Genomic DNA, 21,849 nt, shown 5'->3' with positions numbered 1-21,849 from the left:
AAGAATAGTTGCATGCCTTTTCTTCAGTAAACCAGGCCTTAGGGTTACCATTAGAAATTCACAAGCATATCTTTGCATTAAAAGCATATGTAACAGAGGATTGCTTCTGCGCACAGATGATAGTGTCAGCTCACCCCTACCCACTTCTTCCCTCTTTTTCATCTAAGTCGCAAGGCTCGCCTGGTGAAGAATAAATAGAATCCCAGTTGAGAGTGCCGACGGAATGGTCCAAACGAGAATCCGAAAAAAAACTGGCTACATATGGACCGTAGTGTAGCGGGGTGGACTATTTGGGATTTAGCTTGGCGTTCCAGGAAGGACAGGCCCAAGAATGCATACCTTAGTACTCCTACACGTACTACTCTGATAGTGTGGGACTCAGTCACGGGGGACGACTGGTGGACTTCCTTTCCCTCGCCATTTACACTACTTCATTTCAACCCAGCCTTCCCCCCCAGCCCTATACGAGGGACCCTTTGACGCCTGGAGAGAGGGAGGATGCCTCGCTCCGACGCACCTTTTTCATAACGCAGACACCCTTACCTTTGACAACTGGAAACGGGACTATGGCTTAGACAACACAGAACGATACCACTACACTCAGCTACTGCACTGGGCTCACACTCCACAAGTACAGGAAGCTGCCACCCGTCCCCATACGAGATTTGAATCCTCCTATCCAAAGTTATCACTATGAAAGGGGTAATCTCGTTCATATACAACTACCTACTCACTACCACACTCTCCCCACATCCACGATACATGTCTATGTAGGAGGGAATTCTGCAGCGCGGTATCTCAGAGGAGGAATGCTCACGTCTATGGACGGACATCACAAGATTTAACCACTCCATAGAGCTTTGGGAAGGTCATCTTAAGACCATAATGGACTGGTACCTTCACCCCCCTTCCAGGCTCAAACAGATCTTTCCCAACACGTCTGACAGATGCTGGAGGGGTTGCGGGCTCCTAGGTGACTTCCAACACATGTGATGGGATTGCCCGACTATAGGCCCCTTTTGGGAAGAAATACTTTCACACAAAAGATATGCTAGGGTACTCCATCCCAACCACCATGGCAGGAGTCCTTTTGGGCCTCCGCGATCCCGCCCTGGAACACCAGACCCGAGCGGACAAGGCAATCATGTGGCTCTGTATAAATGCGGCTATAGTGACTTTGGCAGCCGCCTGGAAGCAGAGGGAAGCCCCGGCGATTTCCCTTTGGCACTCCCGGCTATGGAAGCTCCTCAGCCTAGAAAGAATGTCCGATATTTTCCAGGATAGTTACAAGAATTTTGAATTCAAATGGGGGCCGTTAGTTACTTTACTCTCACTGGGGCTACCACTGGCTGTCTGTCCTCCTCCTGTTAGAGCACTACATCTCTTTCAATTTTGATTTAATTTCCATTATCCCATGTTGCGTACACCAATACGATTTAGCAGTCACCACTGTTTGGGAGGGGCGAGGGTTTGGTTATTCTTTTCCTGGGCATTGTTTTTATAGGACATTAGTTCACCTCATATGGCACCTTCCGGTTGGAAGGATTTGATAAAACACCATCACAAAAGAAAGATGGGACACCGAGTTCAGTATGTTTGGTTTTATATATTGATCGCTGGGGATTGACTCGAGCCCCTCCTTCTTTAGAAACTGTACCCTCTATTTTAGCATTCACTATGAGATAGGGGCCGCGACACTATCCAGGTGATGTGTTATTGTGTGCACCCTCCTTTTCGATGAGATTTCCAGCGCTCACTGCGATGAGCGAAGTGATGGTTATAACTTAAGATGTAAATTTTCAATAAACACAAGTTTGACAAAAAAAATTATTGCCATTCTGATTATACATAGCTCTACCTGGAAGTCTTCTCCATTCCAGATAACCAACTCCTCAAACACTGCCTCAATCTTATCTATACCTGGATGACCAGCACCTTCCTGAAGGTCAATACAACCACCACAGAATGAGTGTTATTCGCAGCTAACAAGCAGCAAGAAATAGTACAAACCAGGGTTAGTGACACAAACATTGATGGCTTTAAACTAACTTTCACCCAATGCCATGTCATGAATATTCACTCTGAAACACATTACCAAGAACCCAACCACAGCATGGTAGCAGCTCTCTCTTCTGAATAAAGTACAAATATTTCTCCCTAAAAGCAACTTCAAAGCTGCTATTCAAGCCCTCATAGCCTCACATCTGGGTGGTAGAAACATCCTGCTCCACTGCCTTCCAGACTCCACACCGCCCCCCCTCGCACTACCTAATCACAACATAAGATCCATGATCAGATCACAGCCATCCTAATGGAAATCCAGCGGGTCTTCTGGCCAGCCCACACCATCTTAAAATCCATCAGCATCATATACAGAGCCGCCAGGGGCTCTACCCATCTGGCTGACAAAAACACCATCTCTGATAGTTGGATCTTGCCACACCTCAGAACCAGCACATTTTCAGACCAGTCAAGGAACAGCGTATATAGAGCTAAAAATACAAGACAAGAGGCCTTTTCTGCTGATGCAACCAAGGGAACAACATCCGCATATCCATCAGAACCGCCCCGGCTTTGCTCCAATTCAGGAAAGAGTTAAAGACGCACCCTTTAGAGAACACTACATCATGATGCAGTAACAGGGGGGGGGGGGGGAAACAGACTACATCTCAAATCATTTGGTGTTTGCATCCTTGTTCTGTTCCTATACAGCACTCCACTGCCTTTGGCTAGGTTCGTCATATACAAACAACACACACATACATAAACAAGTTGTAGGAGTGACGGGCTGAAAAAAGAATCTCGGAGACTTAATAGGCGGATTAATTAGGCGGTTTAATTTTGGCAAAGTTTTATTGAGGTAGTGATGAATAGAAAATATATTAGGTAAACAAAGGGTCTTCTTCTCTTCCTTGTATACCTTCTATGGTTTTCTTGGGTCTTCTTTCAGTCAGACCATAGCTTCTACTAAGAGTACGTTCCCCGGAGTCTCGAAAAAAGAAGAAGAGGGCGGTAAGCACAACGGCTATAGGATTCTCAGTCCAGGATAGGGTCCTTCACCATTCCCAGGAGTGTGAGGATCTCATGCGGGAAAAAAGTGAACCGTTTAAAAATAAAATAAATAGAAAAAAAACCACACACAACCTATAGTGAGGATTCTTGTCCTCTGTGGGTCAACTATCAATCCCTTGTCTTCAGGGAACTGGTCCAGACACCAAAAGTGGATAGTTTCTTTTATAGGAATGGGTGCATGCAATATAGGGAAAAACTCCCTTTCATACCAACTCTCTGGCTTTTTAGGCCGTTACATAAACCATAACGCAGTCGGGTGTGCTTGTGCGAGCAGTTTAGTGGCCAAGGGAAGTGCTCAGAGGTGGTCAGCCGATACAGGGTTTTCACAATACCCTTTGTGCTTCCTTCCCTTCTACCCCAACCCATCACTCCCCTCTTCGAAAGACGTACCGCCGGGGCAGCAACTCTCCTGAGTTGCGGCGGAATGAGAACGTCCTCCGGGGGCCTCCACCAGTCCTCGCACCAGGTCTCGAGGGTTTCGTCTGCTTTGCCCTTCCGGCACACAGTGTTCGCTGGAGCCCCTCCGCTTCTGCCAGCTTGCCTTCCTCGCGACCTACAATTATCCTTCTCTGACGCGACGTCTTCCTCCCTCGCTTCAGCTGGGCTCCTTCTCTCCTTGTGGATTTTGGCGTCTTCCGGATCTGCAAGGTCCTCCTTACGTAGTGGTGGCTCCACATCCTTCTGTCCCCATTGGCTTCTATTCTCCAGAAGCTGGTCCTCTTCCTGCACATGAGACGTCAGGGAAGGTTAACCCTTGCTTTTCTGGTCGCTTCGGGATGTCAGTCCCAACAGTGTGGTAATTGCGGCAAGTGGAGTAAAAAGGGATATTCATGTTGGGTCTCCCTCCTCACACAAGTTCATCTCCTATTGAAGCTGTTCATTGGTTGCTTCTGTCATTTTGGGTTTTTTATTGTAATTGTATTAGTTACTTAAAATAGCATAAAGTGGGTCACTTTTTAGCATGAGAATGCATAACCTGATGCCCTCCCGCAGCGAAAAAACATCTGTGGTTTCATTGGAGGGTATCCCAAACTTGAAACTGTGAAAACATTTGGCATTGCAATTGCAGTGATAGTGAACAGTAGATTTTAATTTCAGTTCTGATACCAGTTTTACTTCATACCATTAATGCTGATAATATGTTTTACCTGTACGACTTCCAGTAGTTTGGCTTACTTTTTACTTTACATATGTAATTAAAGTTCTGTTCTATTAACTAAGTAACAAACCCTGGCTGGATAGTCCATCTTATCTTTTTTGTGACTGACATATTGAATCAGGTCTCAAACTTCACTTCACCTCCGTGAGGCTGTGCTTGACTAATTGTCCACAATAACCCATATAGTCGGAGGCTTTGGAGGCTAATTTTCCCTATCATTCCCAGTACCCAGCATCCTCGTCCATAAGGCACACATGCAGGCTCACTGCTAAGTGATGGCTTCAATCTTGCATCTCTAGAAAAAAGATAAGAGGCAAAGAGGAATTATGGATTAAACGAATCCCGCGGTTTTCTGCCTCCTCATTTAGCTCTGCATACTGAATGCACTCTGTGTGGGGCAGTCCATTTTGTTTCAGTTTGTTTTCACTCTTATTTTTAGCTCCCTGTGGGAGATTAAGAAGCTGACTGTGGCATCCACAACCCATTAATATGCTGACAGCAACAAATTAACTCTTCCGTGGATGACGTATGCCATTTGGGGAGATGTTACGTGGTTACTGAAGCCTAGATGGCACCTGCCAAGTCGAAATCCAATACAGCCAAGATCGAATTACTCATTTACTCCACGGGAAGGTAATCTGCAAGATCAGTCAAAGCTTTCGATGTTGGCATTATAAGAGATTGCTCCAACTTTTCTCCGCCAGGTTTTCGGTGTATGGATTTCCTTTTAGATGATTAACCATTGCTGTGAGTTCACACAGCAAAGAAGAGCGAGCAAGGCACATTTCTGGAGCTGCTTTTCAGTAATGGGCAGTCGGAAAAGGTTTGAGACAACTGTAGCTCCACTGCAGAAGTGGTGTCATCGCATATTGCTTCAGGCAGTGCTATATTGGTTCACGGGTGTCCCTTAATATGATGTGTGCCCATAAAAGTCTGCTTTCATTAGAATTAACTGTGTTGAACACAGACTACTTTGCCATTTTTTTCCATTGCCTCTATACTGCCGTCTCATTTGAAGTTCGTCTTTTGTTTTTAAAAAGCTGCTGGATACAGAGCAGTTGTGAAAAGCAACGTGATCATCTAGCAGCTCAAATGTCATAGGAAGGCCTGTAATGTAAACGAATAGGTTAATCACTAAATCACTAACAAAGAATAGTAACATAAATGATACACTTTAAAATTAAGAGTAGGCTAGCGCCCAACGCTATCCGAAATCTAAAAATGAAATCTGTAAAAACAAAATACACTAAACCGTGCCAAGGACACACCCATCCATATTTATGTCCCTCAACCTTTAAGCAGACTACTGATGAAACCACTCCTGCTCGCCAACCATCAATTTGCTCAGAGATCTTAACAGGTTTGTGAATAGTAAGATTGTTTCGTGGATGTGGTGAAGCAGGCCTGCTTTTGGGTATGCACTTTTTTTAACCTTCGGGATGATAAAAGTGCATTGGGCAAGACCAGCATGTTGTTAAAACTGTAATAATATCAGTTGTTCCATTTGCAGGTACCAGTTTCGCCTCCCCTGTGCTTCCAGAAACTAGTGTGCAAATAAACATACGTCCCAAGGCCACACCAACAACCAAGATGGCTGCACAACACAGACCTCCGCGCTGTCGCTTGCGGTCCTCCTGCATGGCATGGGACCCAGGTGAACAGAGACATGAAAGGGAAATGGGAGAGACTACGGCACTGCAGCCCAGACACATTGGTAGAACTCGGCGGACTGGCTGCAACAGGGAAATCTGGCAAGCCTGCGGCCACCTTCACCCCCCCCCCATGTGGTAATGTTTGGCAGGCACATCTCGTCCCCTGGGCCCATCCCCATACTCCTGAGGGACTTGGTGGCCCTCATTGCACACCCACCTCATGGCCTTGCTGATCCTGGCATTGCAGGGAGTCACTGTGACCGGGCAGACCAGCTTTGAAGGATATGCAACAGGGTACCGGCATGTTTTGGTGACCAGTATCTGGTCGTTTGGGATTAGTGCACTAAGAATCATACCTTAATTACCATGCTTTGTGCCCATCAGGTTTCAAGAGAGCGCGTTCATGTGGTACAGGTACTGACTGGTATAACTGGCTGCAAGATATACTAAAGTGGGCATTTCATGTGAATGATGAGGTGTAGGCATCTGCATATTGATCATTGCCACGGCTGGCGGGGTGGGTCTGGCTATTACGACCTGGCTTTTTGAGTTGGACCAGCACCGAACAATGGTCTTCCCTGCTAGACTTTGGAAGGGTTGACCACATGGAGCTTGGAGGAGTTTCCTGCATGCCTAAAGAGTACTGGACGCCCATTTTCGCAGATGGTTGAGTGACTACAGGGCGCCTCTATTGATGCTGTGATGGGCAAAGGTAACCAAAAATAAATCGAACTGGTCTTTGAACATGGTATATTGCAGACACACACAAGCACTGTTCCATATCAGATGGAGGTAAAGGGGAGTCCAATCATTAAAGTTCCGGTGGAGAAACAAATGCCATCTTAATGACTGACTAATATACTTGTAAAGCGCACAATTGCCGAGGCATCTTGGCGCTAAGGTGAGTAGATACCGATGGCCAGGCTCGCCAACCTAAGGCTTAGGGGAAAAGCCAGGTCTTTATCAGTTTCCTAAAAAGGGACCTGTTTGGTTGTAGCCTAGTTGTGGTCGGGAGGGAATTCCACAGTTTAGCTGCTCGATGGGAGAAGTTCTTGCCACCCCATCAGGCTTTTTTTTTATCTTCGGGACCAATAGCAGTCCTGTGTTGGCTGACCTAAGACTGCATCGTGGTGAATACCAAGAGAGTAAGTATTGAATGTTCCTGGCTCCCTCTCCATATAGAGCCTTATGTACTAGACAAAGGGCTTTGGAGTCCACTCGCTGCCAGACTGGGAGTCAATGAAGCGGTTTGATACTGGCAGATGTTCGGTGATGTTTAGGCAGATTGAGCAGCACGCGAGCTGCCGCATTCTGTATGGACTGTAATTTGGCAGACTGGCCTTTATCTGTTCCCAGGTATAAGGTGTTGCCATAATCAATTCTTGAAAGGACAAGAGCTCCAAAAACCGTTTTCCTAAGGGTGAGTGGGATAAACGGTAGGATTTTGTGCAAAACTTTCAGAGTAAAGAAGCAGGCAGAAGATATCGGATTGATTTGTTTTGCAGACTTAAGTTTGTTATCGAACATAAATCCTAGGTTTCTGGCCTTAGTCACAGGGACAGGACAGTTCCCGGCCTCGGGGGGACCACCATAATTGGCATATAAGAGAACTCTGCCCGAACTCTATGGCCTCAGTCTTCGCAGTATTGAGTTTTGGAAAATTTGAGTTTTAGAAAATTTGAGTTCATCCAGATCATGACAGCTTTTAGACAATTACGGATACTGACCGCCGTGATATCCACCCTTTGATTGACTAGCACTATCTGGGTATCATCAGCATAAGATACTAGGGTAAGACCATGATCTCTGATTAGTCTTGCCAAAGAGGTGACATATATGTTAAACAGCGTAGGTGACAAAGCTGACCCCTGTGGGACTCCACACAGGAGGCCTAGGTTTCCTGACTTGAAACCCGCCCAGTGTATCAGCTGTTCCCTAGATGCCAAAAAGGATGTTAGTAGGGTTAGAGCCGTCTCTCTAATACCTGCTGCCCTCAGCCACCGCACCAATACTGCATGGTTCACGGTATCAAATGCTGCTGATAGGTCAAGCAGGATGAGGACGGCTCTTTCCACCCCCCTATCCATCACCTTCCGGATCTCTTCAGTGGCAATGATCAAGGCAGACTCTGTGGAGTGTCAAGATCTGAAGCCATGTTGGGTGGAGTCAAGAATGTTATCATCTAAATAATCAGTAAGTTCTGTATTCATGGCTTTTTCTAAAATGTTGGAGGGAAGTGGGAGACATGAAATTGGGCAGTAGTGTTTCACATCCTTGGGGTCCAGCGTGGCTTTCTTCAGGATACGCCTGATGCAAGCCTTTTTCCAAGACTGTGGATAGACCCCCCGAGCTGATGACCTTGTTTAAGAGAAGCATCAAATGAACACTAATTTCCCAGGGAACCAGGTGCATGAAATATGGGGGCAGGGGTCCAAAGGTGAGCCGGACTTAGTCTGTAGAAGCAAATCTTTTACTTTCTCTGCCGCTAAAACACAGAAACGAACCAGACTGCTATGCGTAGGGCTGTCCTCCGACGAATCTTCGCTGTTCCCTGTGGTATTAACTGCTGTCTCATAAAGATAAAGGTTCGCTTGAATCCCCGATGATAAAATTAATGAGGTTACATCCCATCTAAACCACCTTACAGAGAGACAGGACCGCCAATATGTCAGAGGACAAAGCACAGAGTACTGGATCTCCGATTTGGAAGAAGACTCCACCGCAATCACAGACAATTTGCTACAAGTGGAGAAATAGATTAATGCCGCTCCAGCTAAAAAATAAGATCTAGAAGCGTGATCTCAGTGCAATGGCATAAGGAATGTTGGTGTCGTTAAATCCACAAACATGGGCCATCCATACGCCTTCACTGAACCCCTGCTATTTGGCCAGACTAGGATTGTTCTGTGTTCCTGGTGGAGAGAGCCCACTGGTCACTCAGCCACGACCAGCGCCAGAGGCAATCCTAACCCCTCCTCCACACACCAATGATTTGCTAGACTCCTCAACTTTAAGGACCGAGGTATGGTCTTCCAGCTGGCAAGAATGAAGAGTCCAGTACTGACACTTTTTCAAAGTCAAATAATATTAAAGTGCGTGGATCCAATTGACATGGACATTTTATTTATACAATTGCCATATACGTCACAGTGCATCACGTATTCATGCTTTGTTTGGAGTTTGTTTTATTTTTCGAAACTAAAATAAATATATTCATTAAAAAATATATATATATTAAAGTGAATAAATTAAAATTAATACATAAAATTGTATTAGATATATACAAAAAAAGAAGGCTGTGGGTTACGGCCAGGGCTGCAGACTTTGGAACTGGGGAACTAGGTTAGAGACTTGGCGTCGGCTCAACATCCTGTGATTCTGGGCAAATTACTTAATCTACCTGTGCCTATAAAAACGAAGCAATACAACTAGTGCTCATGTAAGGCTCTCCAATGCCTTCAGTCGACCTCACGCTCTATATACAAAAACTGCAGAAAAATGCACAAAGAGGTAAAAACAAAACGTTAACACAAATAAGGAAAGATAAAATTAATAACCATTTAGTGCGGATTTGTACAAAACACCATCAAAGAACCTGGATAAATCATGTCTTTCCAGCTTAAATTGTGCGATCTTAGGAAAATGTTTTATTTTACAAAAACTCTTTTCCTCATTATTAGGTATGAAAGCACCTTCAAATATGCAAGTTCAGAATACCAGATGTACAAAAACCTATTGTGTTTGATGTAATAGCCTACAACATTGCTCTTTAATAATCTGGACCATGCAGTGCTTAATTTGAGCCAGTGGTTTCCGGTGCTCTGCACTGGAACTTAATCTACACCAGTGCTTTTCATGAGCACCAGTTAAGGACACAATCACGGGGAGATTAAGTGATTTGCCCAGAATGACAGGATGTTGAGCCGACGCAGAGTCTAACCTCGTTCCCCCCCCCCCCTAAATTGGCAGCTCTGGCCATTGCGTCACATCTTCTCCCCACTTTAATGGTTTGTAGTTGGTTCTGTTTTAGGCTGCACTAACAGGAGAAATGGGCCGGTGCAAGCTGCCTCCCGAGAGCCCCGATACTTTTTTTTTTTTTTTACTAATTAACCACTGGGGCCATGTACGGGGTTTACATGACAAGGGGTTTGCACTTTAGTTCACTAATAGTTCATGTGTAGTGCACAGCTATAATGTGACATTTTAATGTCAACACTTACGTTTGATTTCTGAAGAGAGCTTATACTTTACAGGAGGATTGATGTATGATTTAAATTGAAAACATTTTCAGGGTTCATCTGTTAGCGCCAGGCCAGAGCCTTATCTTGGCTAGGCTCTGCCTGACAATTTGCTGCCTTGCCCACGACTACGATTCAGTGGGGGGTCCCACGGCAGTTAAAAGGTTAGGAAACACTACTGTATCCAATATGTGACGTTATGTATTTATGTATGTGATGTTTATGTAAAGCTCTTCTGTATGTTATATAAATTAAAATAAATATCTGTCCTAGAAATAGTAAGACTATTAACGTAGACATTAGCTGCTTATTATACCTTATCTAGCTCGAAACCATATCATTTTGGCAGTGTGGACTTTTAGCAAACTGCAGTGAGCTGACACTCCTTCAGGTCATGGGGTCGACTAAAGTATTTCTTCCTAAAATTAAATTATTGTGCAAGACTGATTTGGTTACAAAAAAACGCCCATTATTTCTGAACAGACAGACAACAGTTTGTACAGTGAAATACACCAAAGGTGAATGTTATTATATAACTTTGATGAAAAAGTAATCGAATTTCAGGAAGACAATCCTCTTTATTAATAAATAAAAGTTAATGAAATGCACGTACGAGCTTGTGCTGGGCGCCTCACGCACCCTCTCTGTGAAGATGGAAAACAAAGGCCTTGTTAACTCAGCAGCAGGGGCCAAGCGAGGGTTGCCGGTCTTCAGCCCTCCAAAGTCAACCATACAAACGTCGAGTGACAACAATTGGAATGTGCTTTATACGGGCGTTTGTGCGGGCAGTCAGCTGCCTGAACTCTGCGGGGGTTGTCCCACCGAGAATTCCAGCATTTACCTGAAAAAAAAAATCGCTGTACATAACCAGAGACTCATAACGGCGAAGCAGACCCCATAAGAGCATACGAGACGGCCCGGGTCAGAAGGTGTGTCAAGCGGCATGTGGTCAAATCCGTTGCTCAATCCCAAATTGCACAAGAACCTGAGGTAACTACGTCACTACATAACTAACAGGACACGCGAGGTCGCCCTGCGTACAGAACGCATGTCCTTGCGGCAGGAAGAGGAAAACAAGGTCTCGTGCGCCCTACGCAGGTCTCCTAGCATTCAAGGAGTAAACCCCGCCCCCGGCCGCGATCTCCGGCACGGCGGTACCCAACAGCTCCGATGTTTGTGATCACAGGACGGGGGAAGGGACGCGCAGGGCGAGGCCTTATTTCACACAGTATGTGACCTCGCAGTTCAGATCCACTCGCTTTATTTCTAAAAAGTCAGCTCAGAACAAGTGTCAGCAAAGCCAACGAGTATAGCTTTCATGTCCTAACACATGTAAATACAGGCATGACCAATACTGGTAAGAACATTTAGGCCAGCCCCAAAGTCTTTACAAATGAAGGGGGGGAAAAGTTCCAAAATAGAAAGCAACATGAGGTGAAATGGACTGAATGTGACAAACATGATGACGACTGAGTGTACTTTTCGGATGTAAAATATTCCTTAATGCACTCCAATGGAAGCAATTCTTAAAAAGCTGCATCATGTATGCTCCTCTAGCTCTCTGGTGAAACCCAGTTTGGCACCACTCGCCCCCAGGCGCGTTTTATTGTACAATATTTCTTGTACTCTCTACTTTTTTGATAGGGAGACTGTCCTACAAATCTCCCACTCCTGGGCATGTGCTGGCAGGCTACACAAAAAGTGTTGAAACACTTCTTTGCAGCCAGGTCGGAGGGAGACTGCTGCAAACTGTATGTCAGCGTCCTGCATCTGGGCAAATTTCTCCCATGCTAAAAGCCAGACGTGTGTTGTGCCAGGAATAACAGGGAGGACGCTGGCAGGTGGTAATAACAGCGTGTAGTTTATTTAATCGAATTACAACATGTAAGTCCGATATAATGGCCCACGAGGAGCGGCGATGTACGCTCGCCGCCAACTCTCTCCGTCGAGTGTCCACCCCCCTCCGCGTCACGGAGCCGCCCGTCCCGATTGGACGGGGCGTCACGTGACACAGAGGGAACGAGACACTAGACCGTACAACATCTCCCCTTCAATAATATAACAGCAAAACGTTAATCATGTCATAACAAAGTCTTCAAAGCGCTTGGGCGCCCTAACAGATCTGGTAGGCCTCCTAGGAGTCACAAACCGAGGTTGCCCCTCGGCGCATAGCGGGCTACTATATCTGGTACCCTCCTGGACACCTTGGTTGCCTTCGCACTCTCGCACGGACTTCATTCCACCACGCCCACCGGCACCACTTGCCTCAACTCGCATCTCCTCATGACATGCTGATTCACCACTGCTAGCTCTGTCAACAGGCGGGGTGTGCAACCAACCATTATCCGCCCGTTCACTCCTGCTCACAACCTCGTACTCTTGCCACTCAGGTACACTATCGTCATTCCTGGGCCCACTCGCACGGCCTCCATTCATAATGATGTTTTCCTGGCCTGCTTTGAGCTTGACGATGTCATCTTTGCTTCTCCATCCTCCGCTTTCCAAACACACTGCCCCTTTCCTGACCTCCCGCACACGTACAGGAGTTTGAAAGACTGACTCCCCCTTCATCACCTTATGCGGCTTCCTTACTAGGACCCAATCTCCCTGTTCCACCTCCTTAGCTCTGGCTCTATTCACGGTATCAGCGTACTTTTTTGCACACTCTTGCTTAGCCATGAGTCGCTCCCTGACTCTCAGCGTCTTCTCATGTACACCCTCCGTGTCTTCTCGTACATCATACCACTCGTTGTATTTGGGGGTAAGCTCACTGGTGCACCGTCTCCCCCTCATCAAATAGAAAGGCGTGTGACCTGTAACGGCATTTGGAGTGTTGTGGTAAGTGTGCACCTTGTCCGCGAGAAACATCTTTACATCCAAATTGGACGCAAGGGCAAGCTGGATTCCCTCTTTGAGGAACCTGTTCATTCTCTCTACCTGCCCATTGCTCTTCGGGCTGTATAATGGGGTCTTCTCCTGCTTGATCCCCGAGTGGGCGAGAAAATCCATCATTTTCTTGGATACCAGCTGGGTGCCGTTATCAGATACCATGACCTTCGGTTGCCCTTCTTGAGCGAAGATTTTTCGTAGCACTTGAATCACCCGGTCCGTGGTAACCTCTCGGACGAACTTGTACTGTATCCACTTGGAGTAATAGTCGGTGATCACGATGAGAAATCTGCAATCCTCCGGCAGCAGTGAAAACGGGCCCGCGAAGTCGATGGCGACCTTGCTCCATGGGCCAGCCGGAATCTCCACTCTCTGCAGCTCCCCTCTGCTGGTCTTCCAATGCTTGTCCGCCTTCAGACACTGCTCACACCTGTCTATGAATTCGCAGACGTCGCTGGACATCCCCGGCCACCAGTAGTACATTTTTAATAGATTCTTGGTCGCGGTGCCGCCAGGGTGACCTTTGTGGGCAATCCTTATTAGTTTGCCCCTGAGACCTTCCGGAGGGACAAACAGCTCATGCCGTTTCAAGAAGCCATTCTCGAGGGTGAGTTCCGCACTCACCTGCTGGAAGCTCCGGAGGGACCCGTGTAGATTCCGCACGGGAGGCCAATAGGATGTCATGTGGCCCATCACGGTGCGGAGAACCACGTCCTTCTCCTGAGAAGCGAGCCACTCCTCTTCAGATATGGAACCTTCGCACATCGTCGTGGCATCCACCAGTGCCACCACACACTCCGTATCGTCCAGGGACCCATCAACGTCCCCTGCCACGGGCAAGCGGGACAGGCAATCCGCTCTGCAGTTGAGGCCACCCTTGATGTGCCTGATCGTGAAGTGGTATTCCTGCAGCTTGGACAGTAGGCGCAGCAGCCGCGAACTGGCCTTCCCATTACCACGGCCCTCGCCGGCCATCATGTAGATCAGGGGTTTGTGATCCGTGACGATTTCGAACACCTTGCCCCACAAGTAGTTCTTAAGTTTCTCCACCGCCCAGACACAGGCGAGCGTCTCGCGCTCAATGGTGCTGTAGTGCTTCTCGGCATCGCTCAGAGAGCGGGATATGAAGGCGATGGTGTTCTCCTTCTGCCCGTGGAACTGGCAGAAAACCGCCCCAATGCCCTTTGCACTTGCATCGACCGTGACCACATTCCGCAAGTCCTTGTTGTAAGGCTGCAGCACCGGAGCCTCTGCGATACTCCTCTTGACGGCCTCGAAAGCCGCGTCCTGCTCCGCTGCCCACGCGTACTTGACATTCTTCCTCAACAAGGCCCTCAGTGGCTCCACAGTGGTCGCGTACCCCTGCAGGAACTTCGAATAGTACTCACTGAGCCCCAGGAAAGACCGCAGTGCGTCCTTGTCGCCAGGGCACGGAGCTTCTCTGATCGCCTTCACCAGGTCTTCTTTGGGAGCAATCCCATCCGGGGTCAACACATGCCCCAAGTATTCGATCTTGGACTCCATAAATTTGCATTTGTCCTTGGAGACGGTCATCCCCTTTTCACGCAGAACCTCCAACACCTTGCCCAACACCACCAGGTGTTCTGCTTCGTCCTTAGTGTGAATCAAGATATCGTCCTGGAACGCTTCAACCCCCTCCATGTCACAGAACAAGAGATCCATCAACTTTTGAAACACCCCCGAAGCAGAGGCGAGTCCGAAAGGCAGCCGGACATACCTGTATGCCCCAAACGGAGTGACAAACGTGGTCAGCTTCTTAGAGCCTTCGGTGAGGCAGACCTGGTGGTACGCGGACTTCAGATCAATCAGGGTAAACAGGCAGGATCCGGACGTCGACGCCAAAATATCCTGAATGTTGGGCAGCGGGTGACAATTGACTAGGATGTTGTTATTGAGGGAACGCAGGTCCACGCACAGACGGATGTCTCCAGTTCTTTTCTTCTTCGATACGACGATCGCGGACACCCATTCCGAAGCACCGGCACCTTCGATTACCCCTTCATTCTCCAACTTGTCCAGCACAGACTTGAGTTCCGCCCTGACAGATAGGGGCACAGTCCTGACCTTGTGCTTGATTGGCATCGCCCCCTCCTTCAGCTGTATGTCGTGCACGAAGCCTTTCACGCATCCCACTTCATTTGCGAAGACTGAGCTGAATTTTGCAAGAACTCCGGACAACCCACCCGGGTCATCGTCCGCCTGAATGGAATTGACCCAGTCAGCTCTGAGAACTATGGGATCCGCTGCCCCCGGGATTAGCATCACTCCTAACTTTGCCAGATCCTTCCATCCCACAAGGCTTCTCCCTTTCTCGGCCACGTAAATCTTGGTATTGATGGCCCTCCCTTTGAAAGTGAGGGTATCGGGAAAGTACCCTTTCATCACTATATCCTGCTCCCCAAACGCTTTCGGGTTTACGTCCGTCACACGCAATTGCACATCGTGCCACATCGCATCAAACGTAGTGTCGGAAATCAGGGTAATAGGGGAACCTGAATCAGCAGTGAACGGAAGCTCAACAGAGCCAATCATCACGGAGCCTATGGGCCCCTTCACTCGCCCATCCTCAGCATCAATAGATAGCACTATATCCCCTAGCGCCTCGAGATCACCTTCGCTCACAGAACTCACTTTCACACTGCTAGCTGGCTTCCTGGTCTTGCATACAGCAGCAAAGTGGCCCACCCTCCTGCACTTAGTACATTTCCTGCCCAGCGCAGGGCAAGCCTTACTGTCCGCCAAGTGATCTATCGCTCCGCACCTGAAGCAAGCGAACGGCTTCCTAACCGCCCCCTTATCACTCGCCCCTCTGTCAGGAGGCTTCTGGGCGGATTTGCTCCTGTCCTGCACATAAAACACATTGGCAGCGTGGCTAGTCTTGGCAAGTTCCTCTGCGGACACCAGGGATCTCTCGATGGCCTTCGCAATGGCCACCACCTCCTGAAGCGTAGGATCGCGGCATGTCAGCAATCGTTCCTGCACTTTCTTGGAGTGGCAGTAGAACACCACCTGGTCTCTGATGTAAGTGTCCGTCATGCCCGCAAATTCACAGTCTTGGGCCAGAACGCGCAAGCAGGCAATGTATTCCTCAATAGACTCCCCCTCTTCCTGCTTCCTAAGCGCGAACTTGTGGCGCCCCACCATGATGTTAGTCTCTTCAGCATACTGCAGCTCCAACCTCCTTACCGCCTCCTGGTACGCGTTGAGCTGAGTGGTAACACCAGGCGGATTCACGAACACAGGCAAACTGTCGAAGACCTCTTGCCCAGCCTTCCCCAGCAGTCCGAACAGCAGCGCCTTTTTCCGCTCCGCCGAGTACCCCGTGCCATCAATGGAAACGATATAGTTCTCGAAAGCCCTCAACCAGCTTTTCCACTTCATGCATGGCTTGCCGGGAACCTCCAAGAATAGAGGCGGGACACAGATGTTGCCTCCGTGCGCCATTTTGAGCGCGCCCGGCACACGTGGCGCGGACGGCAGGCTCTCCCACGCAGCAGCAGGACCCAAAGCCTTGACAGTACGTAAGCACGAGGAGTGAGGATCAAGCAAGGCGCGGACACCGCTAGGCGAGACCCCACAGCAACAGAAGGTACCTGGCACTCAGGGCCGGAGACAGCATCAACAGGCAGAAGCACGAGGCAGGGAGGCAGGCGAGACAGGCAGCAAGGCCGGCACTAGATGCAGCAGGGACGGACTTCAGCAGCAGACGCCCACGTGGGAGGGCTCCGCCTCAATCAGCAAGAACAGGAGGGCATGGAGAGACACTCGTGGGCCCCACTTCCGGAACCCTCGTCGCCATTTGTTGTGCCAGGAATAACAGGGAGGACGCTGGCAGGTGGTAATAACAGCGTGTAGTTTATTTAATCGAATTACAACATGTAAGTCCGATATAATGGCCCACGAGGAGCGGCGATGTACGCTCGCCGCCAACTCTCTCCGTCGAGTGTCCACCCCCCTCCGCGTCACGGAGCCGCCCGTCCCGATTGGACGGGGCGTCACGTGACACAGAGGGAACGAGACACTAGACCGTACAACAACGTGCAAACATCAGATTTCACGAAGTAGGAGAGAAATACTTCTCTGGGTGCAACCAATAGGTACACGCGCGCGCACACTCTCTCAATTTGCATTTTCAAGTAAACAAAACGCATCATATTTAATCATAGTACACAGTACATCATCCAATGAGGAGAAACGTCAGACGTAGTGAATTTTTTTTATTTATTGCATAGTTACTTAAAACCATTTGCAATATAATTTACAAACAGATTAAAAGAGAGTAAAAAGAACCCTGTAAAATGCGTTTACATACAACGATTATTAAAACATAAAAACGGCAAGAGATTTGCCAATGCAATCTTTTGCAAGTTTAATGCAGGTTCTATAGTTAAATAGTTAAAAATGACGCCTGGAGACTAATTGTTTAATGAACCAGATTGTCTTTCGTGTTGCCTGGCCCCTCTTCCACCATAAGCCTGAGTCGAAGCGCGGCCATGTATCTCCCAAACCTGGCCAAGTCTTCCGGTAGCGTACAGGAGAAAAGTGCCAAGGCAGCTTCTTTTACTGTCCGAGCCCCGTTACGCAGCCATATTTGTTTTAAAAGGATCTGACGGAGCTGAAGCATACCGGGACAACAACAGATCAGGTGTAGCAGGGATTCATGTTTGAAATTGCAAATTCTACATCTGATTATATGTTCAAGGGACTTCCACCCAGGATTTAGTTCTTTGATTGGGAGGGGCACTAGTTTGGCCCATACGATGTTTTTGAGTGCTTTCCTATGATGTTGACAGCCCAAGAGAACCTATTCTCGTGACGTGTGCCGCTAGGTCGTTTGTGTGGAACAGTTGGTAACATTGTTTGTTAATGGAGTTTTTAATGGCCAGATAATTTATAGATTCTTTGTCCCAATTTTCAATTGCCAAACTCAGTGTTGCCACTGCTTTTTCCATATAGCATTGCCACGGGTTGATTTATCCTCCATAAATAGGCTTCAGCATGCGTTTTAAACTTCCGGGTGGGGCTGTCATAACTTGTCAGACTTAGTGGTATACAATAGAAAGCAGAGACTGACAAAGACCATCCTAAATACCCACATACTGTTTACATTTCAACAGAGTCGGCATCTGAAGCAGAAGACATAACATGAATATCAGATGTGCGTAGTATTCGTGACATTGCCATGTGGAGACCTCCAGTTCGTCGCAATCACTTTACATAATTGGTGAAGGGATTCCAGGTTTTGTCAAATTTATCCATCGTGTCCCAGAGAACAGCAGTCAACCTTTCCATGGCCTACAGCTATGTATATTTTCAAGAACCAGTAACAGTAGGATTTACAGACAGCAGCACTGTAAAGCCAGAGCTAAAGAGGATCACTTACTTCTACAAAGAGCTCGCTGCTTGAACATTGCAATACAGCTGTGGAATAAATAGCCCTAGAGTAAAACCACCGTCTCACATCACCTGCCCTAGACCCACATCCATACAATAGGCCCTTGTATATTGCCCCCAGACAACTGCTTCCCGGACACCACCTTCATAGTCTAATAAATGTCCTGGTTTTGATGGACAGTCTAAGCACTGACACAACCTAAAAAATATATGAAAGTTAATAGCTGGAGAAGGCTGACCCAAAATCGACACTCTGTACTTCTAATAAATATTAGCAATATGAAGTCTAGACGGCTAAAGCTCTATGTAGCTAACTCTAAAACGCATCTTCCCATCATGTAAACACATTGTGCAGATTCACCTCTGCAGTCAACTATATGCAAATGTACATGTCCATCATGCAAACACAAAACTGCCACACAATCCCTCTACAAATCCAAGCCCCGCATATCATCTGCTGAACTGGAATGTCCTCCTGCCCCGAGTGCCCGACTGCATGCAAGACTGATATGCTCATTCTTTAGCTAGATATAGCAGGAATTCTATAAATTCAGCACAAAGTTGCCATCTTCTTTAAGATCTTAGCTGCAGCTCTTTGATGCTCTTGTCCAGCCTCCCCAATATCATCTAAAATTACTTGGTAGAGAGTTTAGAGCTTCATGTCCTTCTCTCGTGAACAACCAGCCCTTTCAACTACTTTACATGCCACATTTCGTAAATTGCACAAAAGTATATTTTCGAAGATTTCAATGAGTTAACTTTTGCTTTCAAACAGGCATTATGAATTTCAGAACCACCAAGTTCTTGCGGTCATATGTCCGAATAATTGCATTTGATATTTTGCATGACAAGTGACCCACTCATTTCTCCTATCTCTGGTGAATATTCTGAAGAGTAGGCAATGCGACAACACAACCCTGCTTCAAGACTTTGGCTGATGTTTTGTTATAGCTATTCAGTTTGCCCCTAACGGACCCCAACCTAGGTTCAAGAGTATAAACTCTTGACAGCAATCAACAAGGATGAGGGAATCCCTTACACAATATTTTTTCCAAAGCAAACCCAACTATCCCCTCTATCCTTAACCGCATTATGAGGAAGAAAGCAGATATAGAGCCCGGTCTTCCCTAGGCATACTGAGCCCTACATTTTAAACAATGTTGTAAAAGAATGCTATCCGTTGTACCACAATTAAGCCGAAAGCCTGTCTGATGGATTTGAACAAGCCTGCTGTTGTGGCAGTCTAATGACGTAATAAAATGTGAGGAGAGATTAGCTTCAACATCGAGCTATGCTGTTGGGGGACGTGGCTAGCCAGCCAACATGGCGGACGAGAGTCCCTAACGCTTGGTCTGCTATCCCCCTTAAATCCGTCACAATTATCCTGAAAGTAAGCCATCCACGTTGGTAATGAGTGGGACCAGACAGCTAAGGATCTGCTGTACCCAGTGAGCCCCAAGCGGAGTCTTTTCGCCCATCAGGACTGCGGCGAGGAAAGAAAGGGCCTGTTCGCTGTGAGGCCGCGCGCGGGCATTCCGCGTCGTAAGATGGCCGCCCACCCTTAGGCGGCTGCTCCTACGGCAGCGGAGCACTGACACCCAAGTCGGACGCAAGCGGGGGTCGAGCAGCAGGAACGCCGCTATGGACGGAAGGCCCAGAATCATGCCGCTTCACCCCCGGGGCTGCAGCTGCCGCGGTAAGGAAGACAGGGGCCTACTGACTGAGAGGCCGAGTGTGAGCAACCCACGGCGGGGAACGTTTATCCACGCTGTGCGGCGACTGTTGTGGTGGCGAAAAGCGACCCTCCCTGTTGGCAATAAGTGAAGGCAGGCAGCTGAGGCATCGTTGCAATCGAAAAGCCCCATATTGCACCGCTTTGCCCCCGGGACAGCAGCTGCCGCGGAGATGAAATCTGGGGGCCCATAGGCCGTGAAGCCACGCACGGACGGTAACTGACAGGAAGCGACCGCCTGTGCTTAGGTGGTGGCCAAGAACGGCCGAAGTGAAGTGTCTGATCTCACAGAACCCCTGGGCCGGGAGCGGCGCAGCGACACGCACCGGACATTCCTTGGCGGTGTAATAGTCGATAACTAACCTCAGAGGTGCATATCCTGGTGAGTCGGGGCACCTGGCGCGGCACCGCTGCTGTGGAGCGTGTGGATGCTGTGCGGCGAACTGAGTCCCTGCGAGGTGGGCCTGGGCCGCCGCGGAGACACCGAATAGCCTGGCGGCTCGCGGCAGGGGTTGGAGCCGTCCTATGCTGGAGTGGCCCGGTGTGTGCAGTCAGGCAGAATAAGCTGCAATGAACGGGAGGACGAATTGCGCACTGGTGAGGCTGCAGCAGGAGAAGTACTGGCAGGCACACATCGCTTGTCGAGGGGGGCCAGAACAGAGCTGAGCTGGTGAGCAGCGGCGGGAACACTGATCGGCCCCTAGGTGCATGGCATAGTGTATCCAAGCTGGTAAAAACAGGGAATAAAACCCGTCAGCTGGGGCCTGGGAGACAGGCGAACATCGCACAGCTGAAGCAGACAACAGAGAGGTAGCGCGGGCGGAGGTCTACACGAGGGAGTCCATCGCGGCCTGGGGGACATTGATCCCCAATCAACAACTACGCTGTAGTAGCCGCTGCTGAGTGTTGAGGAGGGGAATGGAGGAAGCGCTGAATGCGAGCAGAAGCTGCGGACCCCCACTCTCATGCACGAAAGACACCAATGCTTGCGGGGCAGGACCCACACAGGTAACCGCCTTTGGAGATATCAGTAATGACTATCGTCATGCAGCTGCGAAGACCTACAGCCTCGCACCCCGCCACACACACATTGACGTAACCAGACTCCCTGCCATCACTGGAAATCCGGGAGACCTACCCTACTGGCAGGCTATGAAAAAAGGCAGTAGTAAATAGACCACACAGGCCAGTACACGCGACCTTGCGCATAGATAGGGACAAGTAGTGAGGCTACCACTGGCGGCCCCGCCTGGTCCCGTCTCATGAGTGGCTCACGCAGGTGCGGAACTCTTTACCGTGGCATCACTACCAGTGCGTCGCCCCCTCTAGTAACTAGCCGCGAATGCCCACGGTGCAGCAGCTTGTGATGGGCCGGATGCGAGCCAAGATGCAGCAGGGACCCCTACGTGCGGGCGGCTTGGACCCCATAAGCAGGGATGCTGGAGGGGAGACGGAGCGAACAACCACATCCCTGGCGGCCAAAATGGACTCAGTACTCGCAGCAGTGGAGAGAATTGGTGCTGCGCTAGATCACACCAGGACCTCTCTGGAAACTCAGATAGATAAGGTTACGTCGGACTTCACGCTACTCCATGCGGATCATCGTAAATTGGCCGAAAAAGTCACTACACAAGGCCAAACACTAAAAGAACTCCAGCCTGTCACGCAAAGCCACACAGCTGCACTACAAGA

At 48.5% G+C, this 21,849-nt stretch overlaps 1 protein-coding gene across 3 annotated transcripts in view; it reads right to left on the bottom strand.

The window, feature by feature from the left end:
• Positions 1-21,849, bottom strand: part of UBE4B (ubiquitination factor E4B) — a 918,898-nt gene that overhangs the window by 845,821 nt on the left and 51,228 nt on the right. The window lies entirely within an intron of this gene.

The sequence above is a fragment of the Triturus cristatus genome, chromosome 1_2 (genome assembly GCF_964204655.1).
Source record: "Triturus cristatus chromosome 1_2, aTriCri1.1, whole genome shotgun sequence".
NCBI lineage: Eukaryota > Metazoa > Chordata > Amphibia > Caudata > Salamandridae > Triturus > Triturus cristatus.
The sequence above is the reverse complement of the archived record's forward strand: the minus strand, read 5'-3'. Positions and strand labels throughout refer to the sequence as shown.